The sequence below is a fragment of the Pinus tabuliformis genome, chromosome 7 (assembly GCF_031772625.1).
Source record: "Pinus tabuliformis cultivar Carrire ecotype Pingquan chromosome 7, CPIR1, whole genome shotgun sequence".
Taxonomy (NCBI): Eukaryota; Viridiplantae; Streptophyta; class Pinopsida; order Pinales; family Pinaceae; genus Pinus; species Pinus tabuliformis.
In genome coordinates, this window is record NC_142293.1 from 1,353,170,292 (window position 1) to 1,353,197,796 (window position 27,505).

Consider the following 27,505-nt stretch of genomic DNA (forward strand, 5'->3'; position numbering starts at 1 on the left):
GTAGGTTTGATGAACAAGAATCACATACATGACCTCATGGATTGAAAATAAAAATGACTTGAGAATTTCCCATGGTAATCTCCCATGGTTTTGGTGCGACAACGTCTCATTGATCTCATCAACAATTACAGACAAAAAATACAAAGTATTTTTTTGTGGTATTAGAAAGGCACAAAGGCTATAAAAGGATAAGGATATGATATAGTTTTGTGTGCATTTTTGATGATCTATTCAATGTGATTTGTGTTGGTACAAACATGCACAAGGGTGCAATGAGGAGGCCTAGATCTGAGAGATTTGATGGAGATTTGATAGAAATAATTATTGTTTGGTATGACCTCTAATATGTTAAGTCATTTTCTTGCAGGAGAAGAACTAATGGTTTGATTTTGTAAAAGTATGTTTCAGTACAAATATGATTACGAGAATGGAGGGATTAGAGAGTTGATTATGTATTTCAAATCAAGGAGGTGTTGCAGAGACTAGCATTTGGTTGATTCACTACATGTGTAATGTTTCCATTAATGTTTTTATGCATAAATCAATATGTTGATTTGACAGTGTATGAAGAGACTTGTGAAACAATGTAATATGAAAAATTTTGTGATTGACATGATTTCTTTTACTAAGGAAAATATTGTGTTTGTAGAGAGGGTTTAATGACTGAGTTTTGAGATCTATACGAACCTTGTATTCCTAATTAATGCATACATATATGGATCTTCTTTTGAATAGTCACGTACATTATTTGAGTAGATGTGGTTTTACTAATATTTCTACTTGTTATTGAATATGGTAATTTATGTTATTGGTTGATGAATTACAGAGCTTGATGAAGTCACTGTAATATATGATTTGCTGCCAGTGTTTCATAAGAAGCATGAACATAATGACTTGAGATATGTGGGTTTTGTTAATGACATTCACGTATATTTTTTGATGGATAAAGTTTTGTATAACAAAGGTTGTTGTAGAGGTTGTATGTAGGGAAAAGGACATAAGGTTTCAAATGTGATGTGAATAATGTTCTTCTTTTCTTTTATTGAAGTTAATGTTATTGTCCTCATGGTTTCCTATTGACGATACTACTTTGATTTTGTTGCTAACAATGATATCTCTTAGTGTGGTAATGGTTGCATAAATGAGTCTGAGGTTAGTATTTGGGAGTTTGGTTTGGAACTAATTGAGTAAGATGATTCCTTGTGGTTACTTGTTCATGTGCATTGTATGGAAAATTCTTATATGGCTATTGATGTTATGGATCTATGAACTCATAGTCTCATGATGGTTGCATTGAGTTAATTGGTAGGATCTTGAGAGTTGAATGGCTTGATATTGGACAAAATTTTACTTGGGAATTGAATGGCTTGATATTGGATAGAATTTAACTTAGTGTGTTTTGGCATTGATTGAATTCCTTTTGGCTTAAGATTCATAAGCATGATACTGCATAAATCTATGATGATGGTAATGTAATATTTGTTATTGCATATTCAGAGAAGTCAATATGATATATGGTTGTTCCCAGGGTTAGTGAAAAACAAGTTTTGAAATATATACACAATTTATGTTCCTGAATATCACATACATACTTGGATATGCTTCTGAATAGTCATGTATATATTATGATTTGACTTTGGACAAGGTTTGTGGTGTTTCTCGGTTATGAAAAGGAATTGATTCATCTGATTTATTATTGTAGAAAAAGTTTGTTGATACTTTTTATTTTGTATGATGGTGTAAGTTTTGGTTGATGAGAAAACGATTTGATATTTGGCTTGGTTTTATCAGTGATTTGGTTGTAGTGGGGTAGTTTTTATTCTTGGTATTGAATTATACATTTTGAGCATATTTTGGTTGATCAGTGTTTGGTTTCAAATATGTTTATTGGTATTCAATGATTAAGCATAATGGTTGGTGTGGGTCCAATTTGATAATTGAATGAAAGGTGGTTTGCAAGGTTTGGTTTGTGTGATTGAGAAAGGTGGATCTAGTGTGAAATATTCTAAAATGTGGTCACTAGAGGTGCTGAGGGTTAAAGACTTCAAAGAGGGTGTAGGAGCTTCCTTCCATTGGTAGCTGGTAAACTTGATGAGGAAGTAGGAGCTTCCTTCCAATATGAGCCAATAAACTTGATCGAGAAGTAGTAGCTTCCTTGCAGTTGGAGTTGGAGAAATTAGAGGTTGTAACCTCCCACATGTAGGAGCCTACACAGTGATAAGACATTTTGGCAATGCAATATGTAAGAAGATTTTTCTTTATAATAATAATAAGAAGAATAGACAACGACAATGGTGGATTTCTCCTAAATTGTGTTTCCACCTAAATCCTGGTGTCCCTATGTGTTGATGTGTTGATTATGTGTTATGATGTATCTGCTCTTCTGTTGACTATTTCCCATGGTTATTTCACAATGTATAAGTAATGAAGTAATGATTGATAAAATCTAGACAAATCAAGTAATCTATATATATGTTATTTGTGTTCATTAAAATCTTGTACACGTGCGAGTTTCTTAAAGAGAATTCACGTATAAAATGATGAATGTGCAATTGAATATTAATTTAAATGAAATATTGATTCACTCTTACCCCCCTCTAAATATTTCTATCACAAGGGAATGAATAAGAAAGAAGAGAAGCAAGAAAATAATAATAGTAATGTGTAGAAAAAATATAGATTCATATGAAAACATCATCCCTAAAAGTTTGATGGTTCCTAAAATTTTTGGATGATGGAGACACAAAGATCTTGATTTGTTTTTGTATAAGGGATATATTGGTGTGAATGGAAAATTGGATTGGATTTACTCGATACAATGTTAATGTATGATCGATGAGGCATGTATAATCCAAAAATATGTTATGTTTAAAAGTTCATGGTAGTTTAAAAACAACCTTATAAATACCACTTTTTAAAGCAAGGTTTGTGGTCTAGAAAAAACACAGAAATAATTTAATGTGATGCATTTTTTGTGGTCATCAGAAACCATATAAATCACTTAACGTTATGCATTGTTTGTGGTAAGTAGAAACCACTTGAGGTATTAAGGATTGTAATGGTTAAGGGTAATCCAATGTAAAAACCATAGGTGTAGTGGTTATGAGTCAATCAAAGAAAAACGAAGATGATGATTGATCATGATGTATGGGGAGTGAATTTTTTTATGTTTTTGTAGGTACAAGATGAAAAATGAAGAAGATCAAAGATGAATAATGTAGACAAAATATCATAGAATACTCAAGAAGAAGACAAGTAGTTATTGGCCCAAAAAAATTAGAAGAAGACTAGGTTAAATCACAAGCATTAGCCAAGGAGAAACCAACAAGTCATAAATAAGAAGCTTCCCAAAAAACCAAGGAAATAGAAATCAAAGAATAAGAAAAAAAATGAAATGAGAATAGGAAAGGAACAAAGGAACAAAATGGAGGGACATAGGGAAGCATAAGCAGAAAATAAAGTATTCGAAGATGAGAAGAAAAAGAAGAAAGATGATGTTAAAGGTAGTATAAGAGAAGAAACAATTCAAGTTTGACTAGTGGAAGTGGAGAAGCCATTTCAACCAGACTCAATTGATGGGACATCGACCCAACAACCCCTATAGTACTAGGGAGTACATGAAGATATTTGTTACGGATTGAATTGGAAATAATGAAAGAAAAAATGTCGTAAACCTGAATAGATTCAAATTTGATCACACCATTAATAATATTTGTGGAGCATATTAACAAGACATGTGTCACTTAACATATGCCACCATTCCACATCATTAGAAAGACACTGGTTGTGCTAGGTAGTAGGGAAGATCTATTTGCAATAGTTTACACCATCAAAACATTTTCTCAAGAAACTAAGAAAAAATTTAAGATTCTCTTATAACAATTCCAATAGAAGATGCCCATATTATAAAGTGGAAGAATAAGTGAAGACGCTGAGGGTTGAAGTGAAGACTATTGGGTGTGTGTTATATTCTTTCCAAAACTAGTCGCACGTGCGGGGGGTTCACGTGGGGGGTGAAAGCACCCCCTGTTCATTGCATCGGGCATAGCAAAGGGCGTCGCAACCCCCTTGTCAGGGTGTTTAAAGGGGGGGGGCAATATCCCCCGTGCATGGGGTCCGAGGCAGTGCCCCGAGACTTTTTTTTCTATACATATGTGGACCCAAGGATGGGGGGTGAACCCAAAGATGGTAGCTGGACCTACCCATAGTTTTGTGCATGGATTTTGCACATGGTTTTGGGCATGATGGTTTCCTACCCATGGTATTTTGTAGATCTGGTCAAGGGGACTACAATTATGTTCTAATCTAAGGTTAATGGATTGGGGTTTATGAATTCTTCTGCTTGTATATATATGTATTGTAACATTGAAAGGAACATAATGAAAAATCAATATGGTCATCCCTGTTTTGGTATCTATGGGATAATCTCTATGTATATTTGTTTTATGATCTCTCCATTGTATATTTATGTTTTAAGGATTCATTTGCAAGTAATTTATGTATAGGGTTAAAACCTACATTTGGTATCAAGAGTTGTTTCGGCTTCAAGGGGACAACTTTGCTACTGAGGGTTTTTTCTCGAGCCTGTGGTAGATGCCATTAAGTGGGAGATCTGTGGGATCGATTCTTACGGTGAAAGAAGATGGTGAGCAGTGGAAAGACAGAGATCAAGAAATTTAATGGGCAGAGTTTTGAGTTGTGGAAGCTCAGATGGAGGATCTTTTGGTGGATAAAGATTAAAGGATCACAGTAGATCCATGTACTAAACCAACGACAATGTCAATATAAGACTGGGTGAAGTTGTATTAGAAGGAAAAGAGCACAATACACTTGTGTATCTCAGATTCAAGTTTGTTGAATGTATCAGGGGAAGCTACGGAGAAGGATTTGTGGGTAAAGTTAGGGACTTTTTACCAATCTAAGTCTCTCGTGAACAAATTGTTCCTACGAAAAAATATATAAACTGAGGATGAAGGATGAAGACTTGGTGACAGAGCATCTAAATGCATTTAATACTATGGTAAGAAAGTTGTTATCTGTTGATATAAAAATTTCAGATGAAGATAAGTGCATCAATTTTCTATGTTCTCTACCATATTTGTGGGATATTCTGGTTGCTACAATAGGTAGTAATACAACTACCTTGAAGTTTGATGAAATAGTATCATGCTTATTGTAGGAGGAGATGAGATGGAAAAATATGGAGAGCTAGAATAGAGATGCCCTGTATGTACGAGGACGGTCCCAGAATGAAAATAAAAATAAGTCATTGAGTGGGAGATATAAATCTAGAGGGAGATATAAATATCCAGTAAAACCTATAAAGGTATGTTGAAATGTGGAAAGGAAGGGCACTACAAAAATGACTATTTATCTAAAGCTCCCAAGAAATGAAAGGGATCTAATGATGCTCCTTCTACAGAGATGAAAACCACCTCAGATGAAGGTCAGGATGTGTACTTGGCTTCTTCTTCAAGTACACATGTATATTACGAGGCATGGTTGATTGACTAAAATGCATCCTTTCACTTCACTCCCCATAGGTATTGCTTCTATTAGCACTCCTTAGTGTCCCAAGTCTGAGAAAGAAGACCGACAGAGGTAACCTCAAACCAATCTTTAGATTTGGTAGCTAGACGTACCAAATTATAGAGGGCTCTCTCGAGAATCTCATATCCAATAAAATGAATGGGAAGGAAAATAGATCTTAGGCTACATATTTAGCTCACTAGTGTTTGATTTTAGGGTTTGCTAGACCACGGTCATAGGTTTGGGAACTAGGTCAGGGTTTCTAAAGATCAGTTGAAGAGATACAATGGGGAAAGGTAGATATGATCAGTGACATATTGGAGTTTTAATTTTGGTGTACGGTTGAAATAGGGAAGGAACAAAATGAGCATAAAATTATGAATTCATTTATTAGAAGAAAGAACACATAACATGAAAATATCATCAAAATAGAGCATAAGACTTGTGAATTATGTTAAACACCCATGAGATGACCAGAAGAAAGCATAGATATGGTAATAAGTAGAATTATATATTCTATTTGATGATAGAATAGAGGAAAAACATAATAACAAAAGAATACCACAAGAATCCCAAGATAATAACTGCAAATTTCTTGTATTACTCCTACAAAAGTGATGGTGTACACTAGATTCAAAGCCTTTGACTCATAATCATCCAACCCTCTCTATGACTTAGATCAGGCTACATATAGACCAAAAACCACATTCCCCCTCTCAGGGGTCGAATCCATCAACCTAGGAACTAATTACATCAATCTCTCTAACCAAACCTAAAACTAGGGAAGTTAGAAACTAATTCCCTGTTTAGACTTAGTTGATTCACTTTGACTTTACAAGCATTAATGAGCATGAATCTACATCAATTTGAAATTTACCAACTCCATTACAATTAATTACATCATGTGAAAACCCAAGAAGACAAAATACATCATGAAAAGTTGACCTGGACTGATAAAACTCAAAAATTTGACCTCCTGGCAAAAGCACAGCGAAATTTCTCAGAAGCGCAACGTGAGAGACAGAAACACAGCATGATGCTTGTGGTGGCTTTTTGAGGGGTTTTCTTTGATATTTTTTCTAACCTGAAGGTTGATGAAGATAACTTAGGATGTCCACGAGCCATCTGAAGTCTTAAACCTGCAAAAACCTTGTCCAAGGAACCTAAAAATCAATTTTCCCAAGGCTACTCAAGAAGCACAGCAGGGGGTCCAAAAAGGAGGCATAAATATGAAAATTAACATGTTTATTGACCTTTTTCTCCAAAATTATGAGCTGGCATGGCAACGAAAGTACATGAATGTGATGTAGGGGTCAAGGGATATCCATCCATGCAAGCCATTTGTGATTTGGATGCCCTGAGAAAAAGCATAGCGTGGCCACGTTGCGCTTTTGTGCAACTGAATTGCCAGAATTCACCAAAAATTCAAAAATTGACCAAAATTTCTCAAAATTGGCTGAAAATTCATCTTTAACATCTCTGAGTGGTGGCCTAGACAACTAGAGAGGCCTCAACAAGAAAATCCAAGTTATCCTTCTTCTTTAGCTTGATTAGGGTTTTCTTAAGTTTCCTTTTCATGCTTCTAACCCTAATTTTGCAAATCTGGTTCTTGGTGAAGTAGTGCCTAGCCATGTGTCTTTGAAGGTTTGTGGCTCTATTTTCCTTCCTCAAGAGCTTCTCCAAGTGCTCATTTACCTTCTCAAGAAAATATTCTCTATCCTTACCACTGCTTGCAACTATAGGGTCAACAAGGTCTTTTTGTACTGATGAAGGAGATGGCTCCTTGTCTTCAACCTGCTCTTCTAAACCAATCACTACTTTTCCTTTGTCCTTTGCCTTGCTAGATGATGGATGACCTTGTGAGGTATCATGTTGCATCAATATCACCTTCAAAATTCTTTTCTCTTGTTTCAAGAAGGCCACCATGTGGTTTTCCTTTGCAAGATCATCTTTGAGCTCTTGTATTTGTGCTTGTTGTTCCTTGATAATATATGCATTTGATCTATATCCATGGTAAAAAATATCTTGCTCATCAGGCATCTCCTCCTAAAATTGTTAGAAGGGTGATTCAGTTGCATGCCTAGGTGATTTCTCCATTTCTCCTTGAACTTGCTCAACTGTAGCTTTCTTATGCAACTATTTATTTTGTAACCTAGTCAGAGGTCTAGGTGTAGATACCTCTTTAGTGATCTCAGAGGAAAAAACCAATATTTTCCACTTCTTGTAGGTTTGTGTGATATCTACCCTAGGTTTCTTTCTGACTGAAAACTTGTTGGATGAGCCAATCTCCTGTGACCTTGGTGATGATGATGGAGTGCTAAGACTGGTAGGTTAACTAGTGGTAGGCATAAAGGCATCCGATTGCAAGAATGTCTCCCATGAGATATTAAATTGTGAAAGTTGATGAAGAACAATTACCTTAGATATCCTTTTTGGGATTCAACTGCGTTAAGTAAGTCATTCAAACGTATGACCATTTCCATGATAGGTAGTCGTAACTGACTAATTTCTCATGATTTTTGAATAGTTCACTTAGCACTCATTGCATCGGGTGATGCTCACAGGGGTGAAGAAGTGGGATTGAAACTAGTGAAATGTGGAGAACGAATCACATAGCATCAATCATCACTTCCGGGGCTTGCACCCGGTAACCAGGACTTCCCAGGAGGTCACCCATCCCAGAACTCCCAGAACTCCTCTGGTAAATCCCCCATACTTAAAAACAATTACCTTGAGCAAACCATAATGAAACAAGTTTTCCTTGTGATCTTTCCCTTTGCTTTGTACCATTTCAGTCATCTTGACTATGCCTTTGAATAAGTAATGAGGCAAGTTCAGTGGTTTGATGGAAGTGAAATGCATTAGTAGCCTTATGTGATACTGGTACAACGTTGAAAATGTCCCTTCACACGTAAAATATTTCATGATCATCTTCATCAATGCTGCATATCTATCTGGCAACTATCTGAAAGGAAAGACGTGTGAGGGAGCATTTTGTAGTGTGGTTTTAGGAAGATCTTGTAGTTTTCAATGTCTAAATCCATCCCTTTAAACCAGATCTCTCCTTGATTAGGGATACCTGTGGCTGAAGCTATGGCTTCTGCTAATATGATGAAGTTAATCCTTACTATTCTGGTCTTATCCCTCTCGATATTTGTGGCAAAGAGGCTTGTCAACTTGGCATGGAAACCTACCTCATGAATTCTTTCACAAAACCCTAGGCAACCAATATCTTCAAATGATTTCTTGATGTATGATGAAACATTGATATGTTTGATATTGGATGGCTTAAATACAGATACAAGACCTCCCTTATTGTATTTCTTTTTCTCATTGTCCATGGTTTCAGTTTTCATGATAGAAACCCTAGGTTTGGTAGGAGGAAAGGGTAAGGTAGAATTAGGAAAACAGGGGAAAATGGGATAGCTAGTTTAGGAAAGGGAATGGAGGGGATAGGGATTATTGAAATTTGTGGGAAAATTCTAGGGGGTGGGGACAACTATTAGGGAGGATAGGGAAGTGAAATTTCGTGAAAATACTGAGGGGAAGTAGGGAAAAAGGACAAAACATAGTCCTAGCCTAGGATTTCTACAAAAGTGCAGGGTAGGCTGAAAATGAGGGTAAATGAAGGGAATGGGTATGTGAAATAGTTGGGAGAGGTAGATAAGGTAGGTATGGGGGCGATAAAGCATAAAATCTAGGGTTTTTAACACTGAAACCAACCAAACATGAAAGGAAACAAAAAACGCAACGAAAACCCTAGGAGAGGGATTTTCACCATTTACTGAAGATAATTAACTGAATAAGAGTTGATGAGAGGCCACTTACTTCATTGGGAATCTATGGAACCTGTTTGATGTTGATTTTACACTTTCAATGCTTTGATTTTCCTTATTTTCCAAAAGTGTAGTGAAGGTGCCAAAAGCACAACAAAACTGCCAGAAGTGAATCGTAGCTAGGTAAGCAAGGGTTTTAATGAGGAATTTCGATGCTATAGTAGCTAGGATGAAGCTCTATGATGGAGAGGTGCTCAATGAATATGAAATGAGGAATTAGAATTCTTGGATGGTCTTCTTATAGCTCAAAAGTTGATTTTTTGCTTAGGTCATGGAGTGACATCACATGTCTTTTTGAGAAATGAAATGATAGGATAGTGTACTGCAGCTTTGTAACTTAATTAGGAAAATTTACATAATTATTGAGTGGTACATGTACTTTTGAAATCATTTGAAATCACCTCTCCCTAATTACTAACTCCCTTGATGATGACTATGGTGGTGACATGACTCCTTTGTGACTTATAACGACATGACCTAATGATGACACCAAATGCATATGTAAGACCATGATTAAAGACCTTTGAATGTTTGTAGTATGCATGATAATGATATGATGAACAAAAAACTATTTTGGTGGTTCATCACAAGGAGTGATGACAAGACCATGAATATGGAGGGAGTAGTGATGACATAAACACTTACCAATGGTCAAATTTTATTTGAAAGTACAAAAAATTGACCTAAGACCCTATCAACAACATGAACGAGTACATTTGATCATTTGTGACTCATAGACACTAACAGGTTCTATGAGTATGAGAAATATGATGGTGGTGATGTCTTCTCAGGGGATGATAGGAAGTATAGAATCATCAGACGCAGAAAATTCAAGCTGAAGTTGCAAGGTGGAAGGATTAGAACACTTCTTAGTGTTCTTCATATCCCTTCATTATCCAAAAATATGTTTTCTATAAGCAAGATGGATGATGCAAGTGTAAAAACAGTGTTCGAGAAAGATACCTGCAAGATGGTTTGAGGAGCACTAGATTTGATGTACGGAGTTTGGATTGGAATTTTGTACAAGCTTATGGGTAGCACTGTTATTGATGGGTGCAACAGTTCCATGGTTCCTAAAAGTGGAGCATAAAATATAGAATTCTTTGGAGAAAATACCATGTTATGGCATCAAAGGCTTGGACATATTGCAGAGAAGGGCCTTTTAATATTGCATGGAAATTCTATGGTAGAAGGTATGCCTAATTTCTCTCTAGATTTCAATTTTTGTGAACATTATGTATATGGGAAGCAAAATTGGGTGAGTTTCCCCTCTGGTGCTAAGACAGTGAAATGGACAGTAGAGCTTGTGCACAGTGATATGCTTAGACCTGTGTCGGTTCCATCATTGGGTAAGTATGTGTACTATGTCTCATTTATAGATGACTTCTCGAGGAATACATGGATATACTTCTTCAGGAAGAAATCCCAAGTCTTTGACAAGTTTAAATAATTTAAGGCTCTGGCAGAAAATCAAATAGATAATAAGATGAAGGTGTTAAGGATAGATAATGGTGGAGAGTTCTACAAGAAGGAATTTGAAGAATTCTATAAGAAGTGTGGTGTAGCATGAAAAAATACTACTCCCTACACACCTCACAAAAATGGAGGTGTAGAAAGAATGAACTAGATGTTGATTGAAAAGGAAAGAAGCATACTCAGTGGTGTTAGGTTAGGATAGGAATTTTGGGCAGAGGTGATGAAGACTGCATGTTACCTGGATAATAGATCACCTTCACCAACGCTGGAGGATAAGACTCCACATGAGGTATGGACTAGTCAGAAACCCTCTCTTTCACAGCTGAGGGTATTTTCTTGTGATGCATATGTACATGTTCCAAAGGAGAAAAGAACCAAGTTGGATGGTAAATCTAAAAGGTGCATCTTTATTAGGTATAAGCATGGTTTAAAATGTTATAAGATTTGGAACCTAGAAACAAGGAAGGTTGTGTACAACAAAGATGTGGTGTTTAGAGAGGTGAAAGATGTTATTAAACATGAATTACTACCAAAGGAACCCAAGAAGATAGAGTTTTAGATAAAGGAGGAAGCATCAAACTCTACAACAGAACATGAATCAAAAGATGAAGAGCCAGAAACTCCAGCCTTGAGAAGATCAATTCAAGAGAGAAGGAAGCCAGAAAGGTATAGTCCATATGTTTTCTGTTTATTTTTTTCTTTATCAAGTATTGATGATGATCCCATAACTATCAAGGAGATAGTAGATACAGAGGATGGAAAACCCTAGAAAGAGGCCATGATTGATGAAATGACATATTTAGATAAAAATGATGCTTGGGAACTGGTGGATTTGTCAGTTGGAAGGAAACCCATTGGAAGCAAATGGGTGTTTAAGAAGAATATGAATTCATAAGGCAAGGTGGAGAAACACAAACCCCGATTAGTAGAAAAAGGTTATTCCCAGGTGTCGAGAATTGATTTTGGTGATATTTTTTCTCCTGTTTCCTAGTTAGCTTCTATCAAATGAATTTTTTTTTTTTTTCTTCTTTTCATTTTGAGACAAAACATATGGATGTGAAGACACCATTTCTTCATGGGGATTTGGAAGAAGAGATCTACATGAAGCAACCTAAAGGCTTTGTGGTGAAGGGTAAGAAATAACTGGTATGAAGGTTAACAAAGTCTCTGTATGGGTTAAAATATTCACCAAGGATGTGGTATCAGAAATTTGATACATATATACAGGGACTTGGCTTCACCAGAAGCAAAGTGGATCACTTGTACATTTTAAATTAATTGGTGACCATGTTATTTATCTGTTTTTGTATGTGGATGATATGTTACTGATTGGAAATATCAAAGAAATTATCTAAGATTTGAAGACCCAATTGTCCTCCAAATTTGACATGAAGGATCTTGGTGCTGCAAACTATATTTTGGGCATGAAAATTAAATAAGATCAGGAAAATATGAAGCTCTTGTTAAACTAGAGGAAGTATGTTGAAATACTACTACAAAGGTTTAATATGCAAGATAGTAAACCGGTGAAGATTCCTATTCTTGTAAGTGTAAATTTATCTATTGAACAATGTCTCATGACACATGAAGAGGAAGAGGACATGCCCCATGTTCCATATGCAAGCGCAGTAAGTATCCTGATGTATGCAATGGTATGTACTAGACCATACATTGCACATGCAATGGGAGTACTGAGCAAGTTTATGTAAAAACCATGGAAGGAGCATTAAACAACAGTGAAGTGATTTTTTAGGTATTTGTGTGGCACTAGTGATTATGTTTTGTGCTACCAGGGAAGACTAGGATTGGACATATTTTTGGACATTTGTGGCTTTGTTGATGTATATTGGGGTAGATATCTAGATCAGATAAGAATTACAAGTGGGTTTGTGTTTAACCTATTTGGAGGAGCTGTTATTTGGATGAGAAAGAGATAATATGTAGCGGCACTTCCAACTACATAGGAAGAATACATGGTAGCCACTCATGCAAGCAAGGAAGCAGTTTGGTTGTAGAGATTGTGTTTAAGTATGGGGTTAGTACAACGAGCTATAAGGATAGACTGTGAAAACCAAAATGAAATTTTTTTGGCAAAGAAACCTACTTATCATTCAAATAAAAAGAACATTGATGTTCAGTATCACTTTGTGAGGGATATGGTTGAGGGAAAAAAGGTGTTGCTGGTAAAGGTGGACACTTTGAAGAATGTTGCAGATGCATTGATGAAGTATGTGAGCACTGAGAAGATTTCATGGTGTAGTGAAACAATGGGCATTGCAGAGGTGGACCAATGACTAAGGGCCCCTGTGACCCCTTGCATAGAAAAGAAAACAAGTGGGAGAATGTTGGGTGTGTGTTATATTCTTTCCACGACCAGTCGCACATGTGGAGAGGTCAGAATGGGGGAGACAACTCCCATTTTTCATTACACTGGATGCAACAGGGGGGTTTACAGTGGGGCAATAGCCCCCTTACACGGGTTTGAGGCAACACGCTGAGATTTTTTTTCTATATATATGCAGACCCAAGGATGGGGGCAGACCCAAGGATGGTGGGCAAACCTACCCATGGTTTTGTGCATGTGTTTTGCACATGTTTTCGGGCGTGATGGTTTTGTGCCCATGGTATTTTTTAGATTCGGTCAAGGGAACTACAGTTATGTTCTAATCCAGTGTTAATGGATTGGGGTTTAAGAATGCTTTGCCATGTGTATATATGTATTGTAACATTGAAAGGAACATAATGAAAAATCAATCTGGTAGACCCAGTTTTGGGATCCATGGGAAAATATATGTGTATATTTGTTTTATGATCTCGCCATTGTATATTTTTGTTTTAAGAATTTGTTTGCAAGTAATTTCTGTACAGGGTTAAAACCTATAAAGGCCATGAAGTAGACCAACTATCAGAGTAAACGATTACAAGTATTGTGATATAGAAGTGTATGAGCACTATAAATAAATGGTTCAACTAGTTTATTCACATCACAAGGTCATGCGAGAGTCTATGGTAGAATTTTTACCACTATGTCATAAGGTCAAAGAACAAGGATTGTAGCTACAAGAAGTTTTAAATGAAGTCCATTAGTTAGCAAAATGGAAAATAGAGTATCCAAGGCTCCATCAGATCTCCCAAAGATTAGTAGTAAGGATTTAACATATGATTCACTTGTTTTTAACCAAGCCTTAAGGATATAATAAAAACTAGAGAAATATATTTCTAAATGAGTAGCCATATACCAACATAATTACTCTCTAGTTGAGAGGATCATCAAGGTTAATAACTTTGATCCATCAGAGATTAGGAAAAGGAAATAATTGTTGAAGGGGTGACCAGAGAACTAATTGAAGTCCTCAATTTAAAAGAAATATCCTTTCGTACCTTCACCACCAAACTTACTAAGCATAATCTCAACCACCACCTAGTAGAACTTGCACAAAAGAAGACAATGCTTAACTCCTTCTTAGTTTAACTATGAAGATAATTTCCTACCTTCTCCCTAAACATAAAAGAGTATCATATTTTAATTGAGAGATTGCTGACAAGTATTATTAGAATGATTAAATCATATTATGAAGTATAGGTGGCATACCTTAAAGAAGTTGAGGAGATATCACTAGAATATGTGGTTAAAGTGTATGACTTATGAAAATTCTAATAGATAATTTTGCAATTGTAATTAGAAAATAGGAGAATTTGAAAATTTGTAACTTCCCTTAAGAAGTTGAAAAATGAGGCAGTTACCATTTAAGCATATAAATACTGATAGGCTAAACATAAGAAGGACATTTCAAATATTTTTGAAATCCTTGTAAACCAGACATTGGGAGTTGATGACTATATTATTTTGGCTATTTAATATGGAGAAGTCATGAAGGCCACCTTGGAAGTTCACTCCACGTGCATGGTGTTTTGTTTCTAACTATTATTGAACAATTCATGTATGTATGTATCTATCAGATTCATTAGTACTAGTTTTAGACTAATTTGAAAATTGTCTTCTAATTCCTCAATTATGGTTTCAACCCAATTTTTTCTACATTGAGCACTTATTGGTTCAGGGATTGACTATTATTGTTTTTTACTCTGATAAGTTAAGTGTATAATTTTTCTAAAGACTACATCTAACTATTCCTTGGTTGTGCATCTCCTACAATTTTCTGCTCATGAATAACGGATAGCTAGAACTTTTGAATTTAGAATAGTTGCTAGCTCAATAGGTGCACCCTACTATTGTGACAATCATACACACATCATAACATTCCCACACAATCAAGCATGATAGTCGGCCTAGAATCTTGATGGGTCTATCATACCATTCTATGTGAGGTCTATTGGGACTGCATATCAAAGAGAACCCCTAACTGTTGCTAGGAAATTTTCCCTTGTCAACACTAGGGTGCAAAATCTTCCTTACAACAATATAGATATGGGTGTTAACTTCTTAATTGCATGAAAATTGAATCAAGTCACGTGCATTAAGATAAACTAAGAGAGAAAAACAGTTTCAATTTTGCGGTATAGGATAAGAGCCCATAACTCTTGTAAAAAAGAGATGCAATTGGGATAATTCACCTAGTATAGGACATTGAATGAAAGAGAGGAGTATTCTTCCAACAAGTATTTTTAGTCGTGTTGGGTATAATTTCACATGCCCAAGAAAAAACAAGTCATGTTCACTTAGGAAAATGGAAGTTAACATAAATTAATTAGAAAGCAATGAAATATGAATAAAAGTGATTCTAAAAGAGAAATATAGGATCTAAACCAACAAGCGCGACATTGAATAATGTATACAACACTTCTTGAAGAAAGGGGGATGGTAGAAGAAAACAACAATGGAGATTCATGAGTATATGAGAGTCATAGAATAATCTACAAAAGCATGGAGAGTGCTAAGAAACAGAGATTTTAGGATTTGAGAGAGTGAAAATAAGGAGAATGATCTTCCCATTTATACACATGTATACACACCAAACAATGTTAATGAAATATGTAAATCTAGGGTACGAAATATTCCTTATAATAATCTATGGGTATTAACTCCTTGATTACATGCAAACTGAAGCAAGTTGCGCGCATTAGTATAAAAACAAGTCATCTTCACTTAGAAAAAATGAAAGTTAACTAAGCATTAGAGAGAAATGAAATATGAATAAAAGAGCTTCTAAACGTAAAAACAAAGCATCTAAACCAAAAGTGAGGCTATGTGTAATATATACATCACTTCTTGAAAAAGGGGGGATGAAAGAACAAAACTGCAATGGAGATTTACAAGTTCATGAGAGTCATAAAATAATCTACAAGATTATGGAGAGTGTAAAGGAAGAGAGTTATGAGGAAATTGAAGAGAGAAAATCAGGGGAATTACTAGCATGTTTATACACATCTATACATAACCAAGCAATGTTAATGCAATCTATAAATCTAGGGTACAAAAAACCTCCTTACGATGATCCAACTATAGGTATTAATTTTAACTATAGATATTAATTTCTTCATTGCATGAAAAATGAAACATTTTCCGCCCATTAAGATAAAAATAAGTCATATTCACTCACGTAAACATGGAAGATAACATAATTATTAAAAAGAAATGTTACATGAATGAAGTGCTCGAAATAAGGAAAGCACAAAAGGAACATTAGATAATTATAAATGTTAACTAAATTTAATAAAAATATTAAAAGCACACATGTCAAATAAATGGATTCTGCAATAACCCTTCTTCTACCATACATACTTGAGCTTTGTTTAGCTCATTCACATCCTAAATTTATGCAAAGATACTTGAGCTTTGTTTAGCTCATTCACATCCTAAATTTATGCAAAGTGAAAAGATATCATTTATTATGTCACTTCTTACGCAATGACATCTATGATCGGTTCCAACCTATTAGTTTGTCCGTACTGGTGCAATTTTTCAATTTTCTATAGTTAACATTAGGCTTTTGGTTGAAATTTTTGGGTGACGTCAGCCCAGCACCGCATCCCTCGCTTCGGATTTCGAGGGTCGACGTCATCCTGCCATGCATGGTAGACTAGGTTGATCCGATTTTACAATGTAGGTACAGGAAAGGGCGATCTTTTGTACAACTGGGAGTTAACTTGGGCTGCTTTGAGCTCTGGTGGTGTAAATTTCGTTTTAAGAGTGTTGGTGGAGAATTTATTATTATGGTTAATGGATTATCGAGAAGTAGATTTAGTTGTTTTTGGTGTTCAAAGTGGTTGTTTTATTTTTTCTTGGTGTTGTGGCACTCATTGAGGTTGTATTTCCTATCTGTGCATGCGTTTTCTGTTCGGCATAACTCCTCATTGTCAGGTTTTCGTTGTTACCAAGTGAGTTTTTTTTTTTTTACTTTGGCGGATGCAAGTAGTAAACTTTTTGTGCAGACCACTGAAGGTGTTTGGTTATGTGGCAGGACATAGGTTTTCCAACCTCCTCAACGATGATTTTACAAGTAAATGTATGAACATTATTTTATGGTTTAATCATCGTGGTGCATAATTTGGAGTTCTAATGGTTCACTATTTCGCAGAATTTGTAGGTGAGACTTTAGAATTTAGAGCATAACAATTGTTCAAGTAAGTGGATTGTTGGATTCTAGTGACAGAAACCTAGTAAGTTTTTGAGTTATCTCTATGAGAAAACTCTGTTTTAATGGGTCAGAAGTGTTAAATACATTTTCAGCTCATGTTTTGATGTTTGGATGAAATGTTGTAGGAATAAACCAGTATTAACTAACCACAACTAGGTCGAAGACCGACCCATCTTTGCATTTGTAGAATTCCTATGAGCAAGGTGTCGACCCTGATTCCATATGTTGTGGTTTTAAATTGTCTGCTAACCATAATTCCATTATTTTTTGTAACAGTTAATGCAAATATTTCCTGGAATTTACTCTAAAACTTACGAAGTCAGGAGTATAGGGATCTTTTCATTTTTAGAAGGGTCATAAGAAAAGTGGTACCTCCGTCTACATATCATATTGTTTTAGTTAGTCGGAGGGTTGGAGTTCTATTGATATAAACATCTAGTTTTGGAAGAAAATAACTTTGACATCAGTCAAGCATGATGCATAGACACAAGGGTGTGTTAATTATTAACTTTCTAATATTTGCGACTTTGGAAGTTGACGCATGTTTCCGTTTTAGCAGACTCGTGTATGCGAGTTTTCTCATGCCTTTTACGTTGAGCCCATTGTCATAGGACACATTACTTCTATTAATTTGTTTTCCAAAATACTATATTTGTTCGAATAAAAGTTATAGTTTAACCAGTGAGAGATTACAGTCTTAGATAGTTGCCAACTAGAAAAACAAAAACATAAAAGAATTGACGGAAAAATTCAAGTTTCAATGATATTGGAGAACTTTTGAGACCAATGTTACCAATATTCTAAGTTTCCAATGATGGGATTTTCTAATGTATTTTCTTCCTCAATTTTATGCATAGAGGAACATACTTGAGGCACAGTCGTGAGAATATGTTTTAAAAAAACTCAAATTTAGAATAAGGGCATCTCTCTCCATTTCAGTTTTTTGGGTTTCTTTGGAGTCGAAGGAAACTCATAGTTGTGGTCGGCACCAATTTGTTGGTCAAGAAATCGGCGTGTCTATGGAGATGAATCATAAGAAAAAAGCTAAGTTCTGACCCATCTTGGAAAAGGCTAAACTTTGGGTGGTATTGAGGTTGCAACTAGCATTTAAGTTAGTTGCTTTTTACTTTTGTAATTTATGAACCATATTCACATTGTTCTTTTCTTTAGACTAGGGATAACAGGTTCAAATATTTTAAACATTTTAATCCTAATTTTTTTTAATTTGTACGTATTTTTTGGATTTTTTATCTTAAACATTTAGATAAAAAGAATAATAATCTTTCTGTAAATTTTCTTTAAATAAATGTCTTATAAAAATAATTTGTTGAACTTATTTCTTTATTGCTAAAAGAATAAGTATTTTAAATTACATTTATTAAATAATATGTTATGTGAAAAAGAAAAAAATAATAAATTATAGACACATATGTTTCTTTTGTGGGCCTTAGTAGAAGCAAGTCGGAGGTTGGGTTGACTATGAGGTCGGAGGTGGCTGTTGTAAACACGCATAACTATACACACATATTTCTTTTGTGACTCCTATTGAAAGCAAGTCGGAGGTCGGCCCCCACTATGAGATTGGAGGTCAACATTGTCATTTGAATGGTCTCTCTAGACACTCCTCACTACTGACACTCCCCAACCAATTCACCTTCAGCTTCAATACTTCACATGAGCTGGTGTGAGGTCAAAAAAATTCAACGAAGGTTGTGATATTTGTTTTATTTAAATATTATTTTAATCAAAATTATTTCCATATACATTAATGTTGATATTAGGTAATATTAAAGTATTATATTGGTAATTTAGTTTTTTTTATTCAATATAAATTGAAAATATAAATTTTTGTGTTTTGTTTCCTAGAATCTAGGTTCACTACTATTATTATTATTATTTCTTATAAACAACTTAAATGAGGTCTATGATGAGGTTTATCATGAGTTGATATGTTATAAATTAAGTCTTAAATGTCTTATAAAAATAATTTGTTGGCTTGATTCATTTATTGATAAAAGAATAAAGTATTTTAAATTACATTTATTAAATAATATGTTATTTGAAAAAAAAAAAAAAAAAATTATAGACACATATGTTTGTTTTGTGGGCGTTCGTAGAAGCAAGTGGGTGGTTGGGCTAACTAAGAGGTTGGAAGTGGTCGTTGTAAACACATATAACTATACACACATATTTCTTTTGTGGCTTGTACTGAAAGAAAGTTAGAGGTCGCCCCCCACTATGAGATTAGAGGTCGCCCCCCACTATGAGATCAGAGGTCGGCATTGTCATTTCAATGGTCTCTCTAGACACTCCCGACTACTAAAACTACTTGGCCAATTCGACTCCAACTTCAATAAATTGTTTTTTTCTTTAATGAAGGGATAATGGGTTCCCATCTTTTAAACATTTTATTTTATAAGGCTAATTTATTCAATTTTCTTTTATTGATAAAAAAAATAAAATATTTAAATTAATTTTATCAAATAATATTTTATATGAAAAAACAAAATTATAAATTATAAAGAGGCCAATTATACATATATGTTTCTTTTGTGGGCCCTGCCAGAAGGAATTCGATGGTCGAGCTAGCTATGAGGTCAGAGGTCAACATTGTCTTTTGGACGGTGCTATGACATTCTGCGACCAATTGGGCTCCTTGTAAACACACCCAACTATATGCACATATTTCTTTTGTGGTCGCTACTAAAAGCAAGTCGAAAGACGGGTCTGGCTATGAGGTTGGAAGTCGACCTTGTTGTTTGAATGGTCTCTCTAGACACTCCCGACTATTGACAGTCCCCAACCAAATCAACTCCAACTACAATACTGCATGGAAGCTGGTGCGAGCACTGAAAAATTGAACGGAGGTTGCAATATGCGTTATATTTAAATATTATTTTAATCAAAATTATTCACATATACATTAATGTTGATATTAGGTGAGATTAAAGTGCTTTGTTGTTTTATGAGGAAATGAGCAACAATGGTCAAATTATCTTGCTTCATGGTTTTTATCGTTTGTGTTGAGATTTCAGAGTAATGATACCATTTATTACCTGCAAATTGTAACTTATTCCATCGTGCATGTTTTATTTATGTTCTGATACATATTTGGCTTGTAATGTACTTTTTTATTCAATATAGATTGAAAATATAATTTTTGGGTTTTGTTTTCTAGAATCCAGGTTCACTATTATTATTATTATTATTATTTATAAACGACTTAAATGAGGTCTATGATTAGGTCTATCATTAGTTGGTATGTTATGAATTGAAAGTTAAATATCTAGTAAAATTAGTTGTTATTATACATTTACTTCATCACATTTAGAGAAAAAAATAGTTGATTTAATTTTATTTTTTTTGTAAATATAAATAGGCAAGCAAATAGTTTTTATGCTTGAGCTTTTTCTTTTCCTTTCCTAACTCAATTTTGTTTTAAACTTGAAAATTATTTATTTAAATTACAATTTTAAACAATGGATTCCAAAATATTAAGTTTATGTGTGTGTGTGTGTGAACAAAATATACAACCAAATTAGTTTAAAATTATATCAAATAATTAAACACTATTATACTTTTTAGATATTTTATCAATTTATATTTAAAATTTGGTTTATGATACATTTTATATAAAAATATTTTTTACTCTGGTTGACCATGTTCTTCTTTGTTTTTTTTTTTTTTTTGTTTTTTGGGTCCTAATTATTTTAAATTGTGGCAAGTGACTAAATTGTTAAGTTTTATTGGTTTTACTTAAAATTGTGGATGGTTGCAAAATGAATTAAAGTTTCAATGTGTTTTAATTATTTTGACTAAACTTTATAAAAGTAAAAGGGACTTAGTTTAAAGTCATGTGAATGTGAATTTAAATTTTATTTTAATTCTATTCATATATTTTTAAATTAAGCATTTGGAATATTAAATAATTGATTAAATTTATTATCATTTTCATATATATATATATATATATATATATATATATATATATATATATATATATATATATATATATATATATATATATATATATAATATTTCAATAATTTTGTATTCTTTTAATTGTTTACATAATGCTAAAATGCTTTATTATCAAATTTTATTGTTTTTATATATAAATAAATAGAGTATTAAATTATTATATTAAGTTGTTTTATATTTGCTTATTTTAAATTCCATGGATGTTAAAATTGATTATTCAACTAGTATTCTTGGACATCACTGTGATGTCGTGTCATTTATATTGGATTTAAAGAAATGTAAATAAATATGAAAATTGCAATAATTTTATAGTTAATAAATACATTGTGTTGTATTATATTATAGTAAATTTTGTGTGTGTGTGTGTGTGTGTGTCTGTTATTATTTTTATTAGTGTTTTTTGTAAATCATGATGCACTTCTTGATATTCAACGAATAGATGTTATCGAAAAAGAAAAAATGATTGGTTTGAGCAATAAAAATATAGAGTCATGGATACAAATTGGTAATATAAATTATTCTATCTAGTGTTGCGAGTGAGACCACCCTAGGGTCTTGGGTTGAGAACCCCAACAGAGTGGAGGGAAAACCAGAACAAGAAATGCTCAAGCAATCAACCTAAATTCTTATTCTACTAAACTGTGTAAGAGTGTCCTTACCCGAAAGTCCTACGTTTGAGTAGATCCCACAGGGTGCAAACCCTTAGCTTCTCTTGATATCTTCAAAACCTGAAAATTATTCAAATGAAACATATACAACAGTAGAAACATAAAGCATGTTCATGATATTAACTTTAAATCATATAAATGAATGAACAATTATGCATCAATGTAAGATTCATAAATGAATTACAATATAAATAGATGCATAAACACATTTAATATCGGAAATAGAACAACATTCCTTTATTGAATTTAGCTACAAGTAAAGTGGAGAAATACGACCTGAGTCCTTCTCTGGATCCAAGCGGAACCGTCCTCCGAATCCATCCTTTCCCGGCCTCAACAATCTTCCTCCATCACCAATACAAGGATATCTTCAAGAAAGATGAAGGATATCTCCAACAAGGAAACAAGGGTTTCCTGAAGCTTTGGGGAGTGCAAGAGGCATAGGGATTTCGTCAAACTCGATCAGGGATAATCTCACTATAGTATCAATATCTCATATCTTCTCCCTTAAGGCCTTCCCATGGAGGTTTATTTATACTTCTCCAAATTAGTTTTTTCAGTTGGGAAATAGTTGGGCCACAGGCAATAGGAGGTGAGTAACGGGAAAAACCCGTGAACTCCACCTGAAATTAAGGAAATTTATTTTTTTTAAGTGTTTTAACATATGTACGTGGGTTGGGTATATGATAACCCACGTGTACATGCTTTTATCACAGAGAAAAGTAGCGTATAGGGAACAGAACATTGGTTTTTAGATTTTGGACCAAGTCTAGAAGGAAGGGTTGCCTTAGGCCATAATCAGAGCATCAGATCTACCAAGAGTGGTAAATGGTGCTATAACAGATGCCCCCTAATATATGAGGTCAGGAGGGGTACATGATGGCCGAAATGTATTAAGTGTATAGAAGGAATCATGGTGAGACCGAGGAGGAGTTCACCATAATTCAGCCTACCAAGCCCCTGAAAAAGATCAGAAAGAAACTATTGTTTGAGGCGGGCATACCCATGCTCAGAAATAATAAATCATGTGTACATGTCAAGTAAAAAAGTGGATCCAATATGCATACAAGTATAAAGGAAATGAAAATACATAATGTATCATCTAATCATAATCAAGAAAGTACATGTTTGAATATCACACATAAAGAGCTGATCAATGATGCTGAAGTATGAAGTTAATCATTGAAGTCAAGAAACTGATCCAAATAGTACCAAGTGAACATGATGGAATAAATGGTACTACACTGCAACTCAGGTGCCAACATATAAGATATCGTTGTAATGAATTGCAATATATAAGGTGGATTGTGTCAACTAGCAGAAACAAGAGAAACTGACAAGTGAACTAAGACATGCTGATGTAATCCCAAGGTCTTCATCGACTACCGTGGTACATTTCTACGTAATGGGAGTAAATGATCTTAAGTCGACCATGTGAGAAATCGTTTGATTACCAGTCATTAATGTATATCGTTAACAAACACGAGGCTACTCACTGATAATGATGATGAGAGTCAAGGTACCTAGTAAAATCTAACAACTACGAATAAATGAGTTGTAGTCGAACACTTGGAAGAATCTATCAATCAGGAGACAATGATGTTTTCCCACTATCGATAGCAAAGGAATCTGCCACCGATGACTACAAGCCCTAAAGTATTGCCAAATGGACTCTAGATATGTTTCCCAAAACAATGAGCTGAATTCGATGGGAAACGATCCGCTGATAGGAAGGAATTAGGGCATCCTTCATCAATATGGTGCGAGTGTAACCTGTAGGCCAATAATGTGGAAGGAATCAGATGAACAAATATGTAGTAACCCAACCGAAGCACGTTTCTAGTTTACACAAGATGCGGCTAGCGCACGATAGAAACCCTCTGAACCAACCAATATTGAAAGCTGACACAGAGGCGAGGAATCCACCAATAGGGTCAATTGGAAACCAAGGCATTGCACGAATCCCAATGTGTAATAATAAATGTTGATGTCGAACACAAGGGAAACCACTCAGTCAAAGACCCATGATACTAATTGGTGCTAAGCACAAGGTGACCTATCAATAATGAAAATAGGGCTAGGGTGCGGCTCTAGATCTTCCCTGAGAGTAATTTGTTGTAGTCGATAAGAGAAAGATCTGCCAGCAAGAATTCAATGGAGACCTTCTCAAACTGGCATGAGCAAAGGACCAATATAGCTAATGTGATAACGAACATGATGCTGACAACTAGGGATGCCCGAATGAAAAATAGGTCAAGAGACACTGCAAAGAGGTTGGTTCAGGTTTACTTCCCTTGAACAAAAGCATGACTCAATATTGAGTCCATGGCAACATATGATAACCTTGTATAGGTTCGTCATGCAGGAGGCATAAGCAAACTCTCATTATGATTGGAAGAGGTAACCAATTCGAGGGTTATTGACAAGGTTAATGCTCTCCTAAGTCAAACTAAAGCCCATCCCAATGGAGGAAGGACTTACTTTTGAGTGATTTGTTCAAGGGTGACACCACTGACTCTAGCTACCATCAAACATGGAAATAATGTCACGTTCCTGCTCTTTTTGGAATATATATATTTTTTTGTCTTTTTCTTTTATATGAATCTTGAAAAAGAATAAAATAATGCTATAGTACAGTGGAAAGAATGAGTGTCAAAAAAATAGATGCTCTAGTTCCTCAAAGGGGAACATTCCTATGCACAATGCAAGGTGGTGAAACTAGTCAAGGACACTCAAAGGAATTCTCTTTCCACGAGTAAAAGGGTGCGTCAAGTCATAGAGGCTAATTGATTGAAAGGTTGATTTTGTAGAAGACATGGTCAAAAAGTGGCTTAAACACGAGTTTAAGTGAAGTCGGATCAATTCCAAAAGCTGCAAATAGTCAATATGCAATGCAACAGTACAACTCAACACAAAGGAGCCTCTAGGTTATAAGGCCAGAAAATAGTGCAGAAGAATGAGAATAAGTCTTCAACGCACAAGTCATGGTGGGACTAAAGAGGACTCCCAAGCCTACTCAATATAACAGCATGGGCAACAAATTTTAGCGAGGATCTAACTAAGATGCCCATGTAAAGGTTGGCTCTACCATCATGTCATGATTTTAAAGTTGACAAGCGAAAATGGTTTGTGAACCACGACACAATGGGGTCAACCCTATGGAAAATATATTATAGTATGAAGGCTAGTATGCAAAATGCGGCGAAAAGTGGTATTCCCTAACCTATATGCCAGTAAGAAAATGATACCTGCAATGACAGGTCTGCAATCATGGGACCAAAATGCTTTCATGAAGAAGTCTCCAAAATTTCCTGTAGAGACAACCCATTCCCGACACTCCAAGCCAAAAGGTCAAAAAGTCCATAAGATAAAAATCAACTTTTGAAAAAATAATTTTCATTTTGCAACCTATATAAGGACTTTTGGACTCACATTTTTGTCATTTGTGTTTTGAACAAAGAGCTGTGGAGACAAACTCAAAAAAACTTCCTCCATCAAATCCAACCATTCAAATCGCTCCAAAACTTCCAGTTAACCCTTTTATCATGCCTTTAACCATTTGTGATACTTTTGAGATGCTTTTTTCATAATTTGACCGTAGGAAAATATGTTAAAAATTTCAACTCTGCGTACACGTGGGTTGAATACAGGTAATCCACGTATATGAGGGCCCTACACGCGACTGTGTAAAAAGGGAACCCACGTGTGCGTGAGTAAAAAATTTAAAACATAAATCTAATGATTTGAAACATCTTTTTTGGGCAAGATAACAATCACCTGGCATGAAAGGGAGCATAGTGCTGTTGATAACCAAGTAATGGAGGATCAAAATTCCCTAGATGCTTTGAGAGGTTGTGGCTTGCAAAAATTCTTTAAAATGAAAAACATGAAAGCGAACACGTGATTTCTTGAGTTGTTGATTCATTACTGGAGTGCAGAGGATGATGCATTCATGATCGATCAGATTCCCCTAAGGATCAAGATCGAAGATATCTACTTAATTACCGGTCTTTCTCGAAGGGAAGAGATAGTGCATTCGACAGGTAGGACAAGAGGTAGTCTCAGTGTTGAATACTACATCCACATATACTGTCTTGATCATCCTGAAAATATTGGAAGTCAGTTTCCAATCAAGCGTGTAGAGAGCTTATCCTTAAAGATCCTACTATTTACCATCACCAGGGTAAACGGTTCTGCTGCTTTACATCAGGCCTCACGAGTATCCATGAGCCTAGCAGTGAAATGCCTCACTACTGTGTTTGAATTTTGCACACCTCTACTAACCAACATGAAGAACCAACTCACTTCCATTCAGAAGGGTCAGACAAAGAATTTTGGATACGATACAATCTTATGCTCGTTCTTCTTTGAGAAAGTACCTGGGCTTCGACCCAAGGTGCTATCGACCATCAACAGCCCGAGGGATCCATGGATGGGCAGATGGGATGACCTGATGAAATGCCTAGGGGGTGGTGATGTCCCCAGGATGACTTTTGATGACGAGTTTTTCGCATGGTGGGATCAATAGGTCATCGCAGTCGATGACTACCCCTACATTGGAATAGATTTCCAAGGAGATCCAGATTTAGTATTACAACCAAATGCAGCATGGGGTGCCGTAGGTAATAATTTTTTATTTTTTGAATTTCTTATTTTTTTGGATTTTTAATATAGATGAACTTAAAAATCTTTTTATGAGACAAAATACTTACAAAATATATGATCATGTTTCAGATGTAGGGCCAGTGAGACCTGATGGATTTCTCCGACATAGGCATTGTGGAAGAGATGCCAAAGGGGCTGCAGCTGAGATAGAGAGAGTTCTCCATGTAGTTCAGAGGAACTTGGTGAGACTGACTCATCAAGTACCCATGATAGCCATAGAGGCCTTACCCGAGGAGATGCAACATTGCGTGGTAGGAGTACCACATGATTGGGTGCGACTCTTCTGGCATGTGGCCAATGCCATTGTTTATTTTCTAGCTAGTCATCCTGAGCTAGCCAAATAGATGATCAGATCTTTTTATGATTAGACATGATGATGGTCATAAGCCCAAATTTTGTATATTATTTTGGACAAAAACACTCTATCTATATAAATGTGATTTTATGATGATCATATATACAGATGATACTTCGATTGTTTTTTATGTTTTTTAATTTGATGAATGATTTATATGCCAGTCCAACGCTTGATTAGTAGTAGAATCAGCTAATGAATTTTCTGATTGTGGAATATGAACATATGTGATATAAATAAATGATCATTGCAACAATCGTACTCTCAGAAATTAGCAATACAAATATGGATCTCGTACCCGATAAATGTTATTCAGCTAAGATACCACCAGTTGTAAGTCTAAATAAACCACTAACGAGTCAATATCAAGAGATATCGCTTCAGATAGAAAATTAA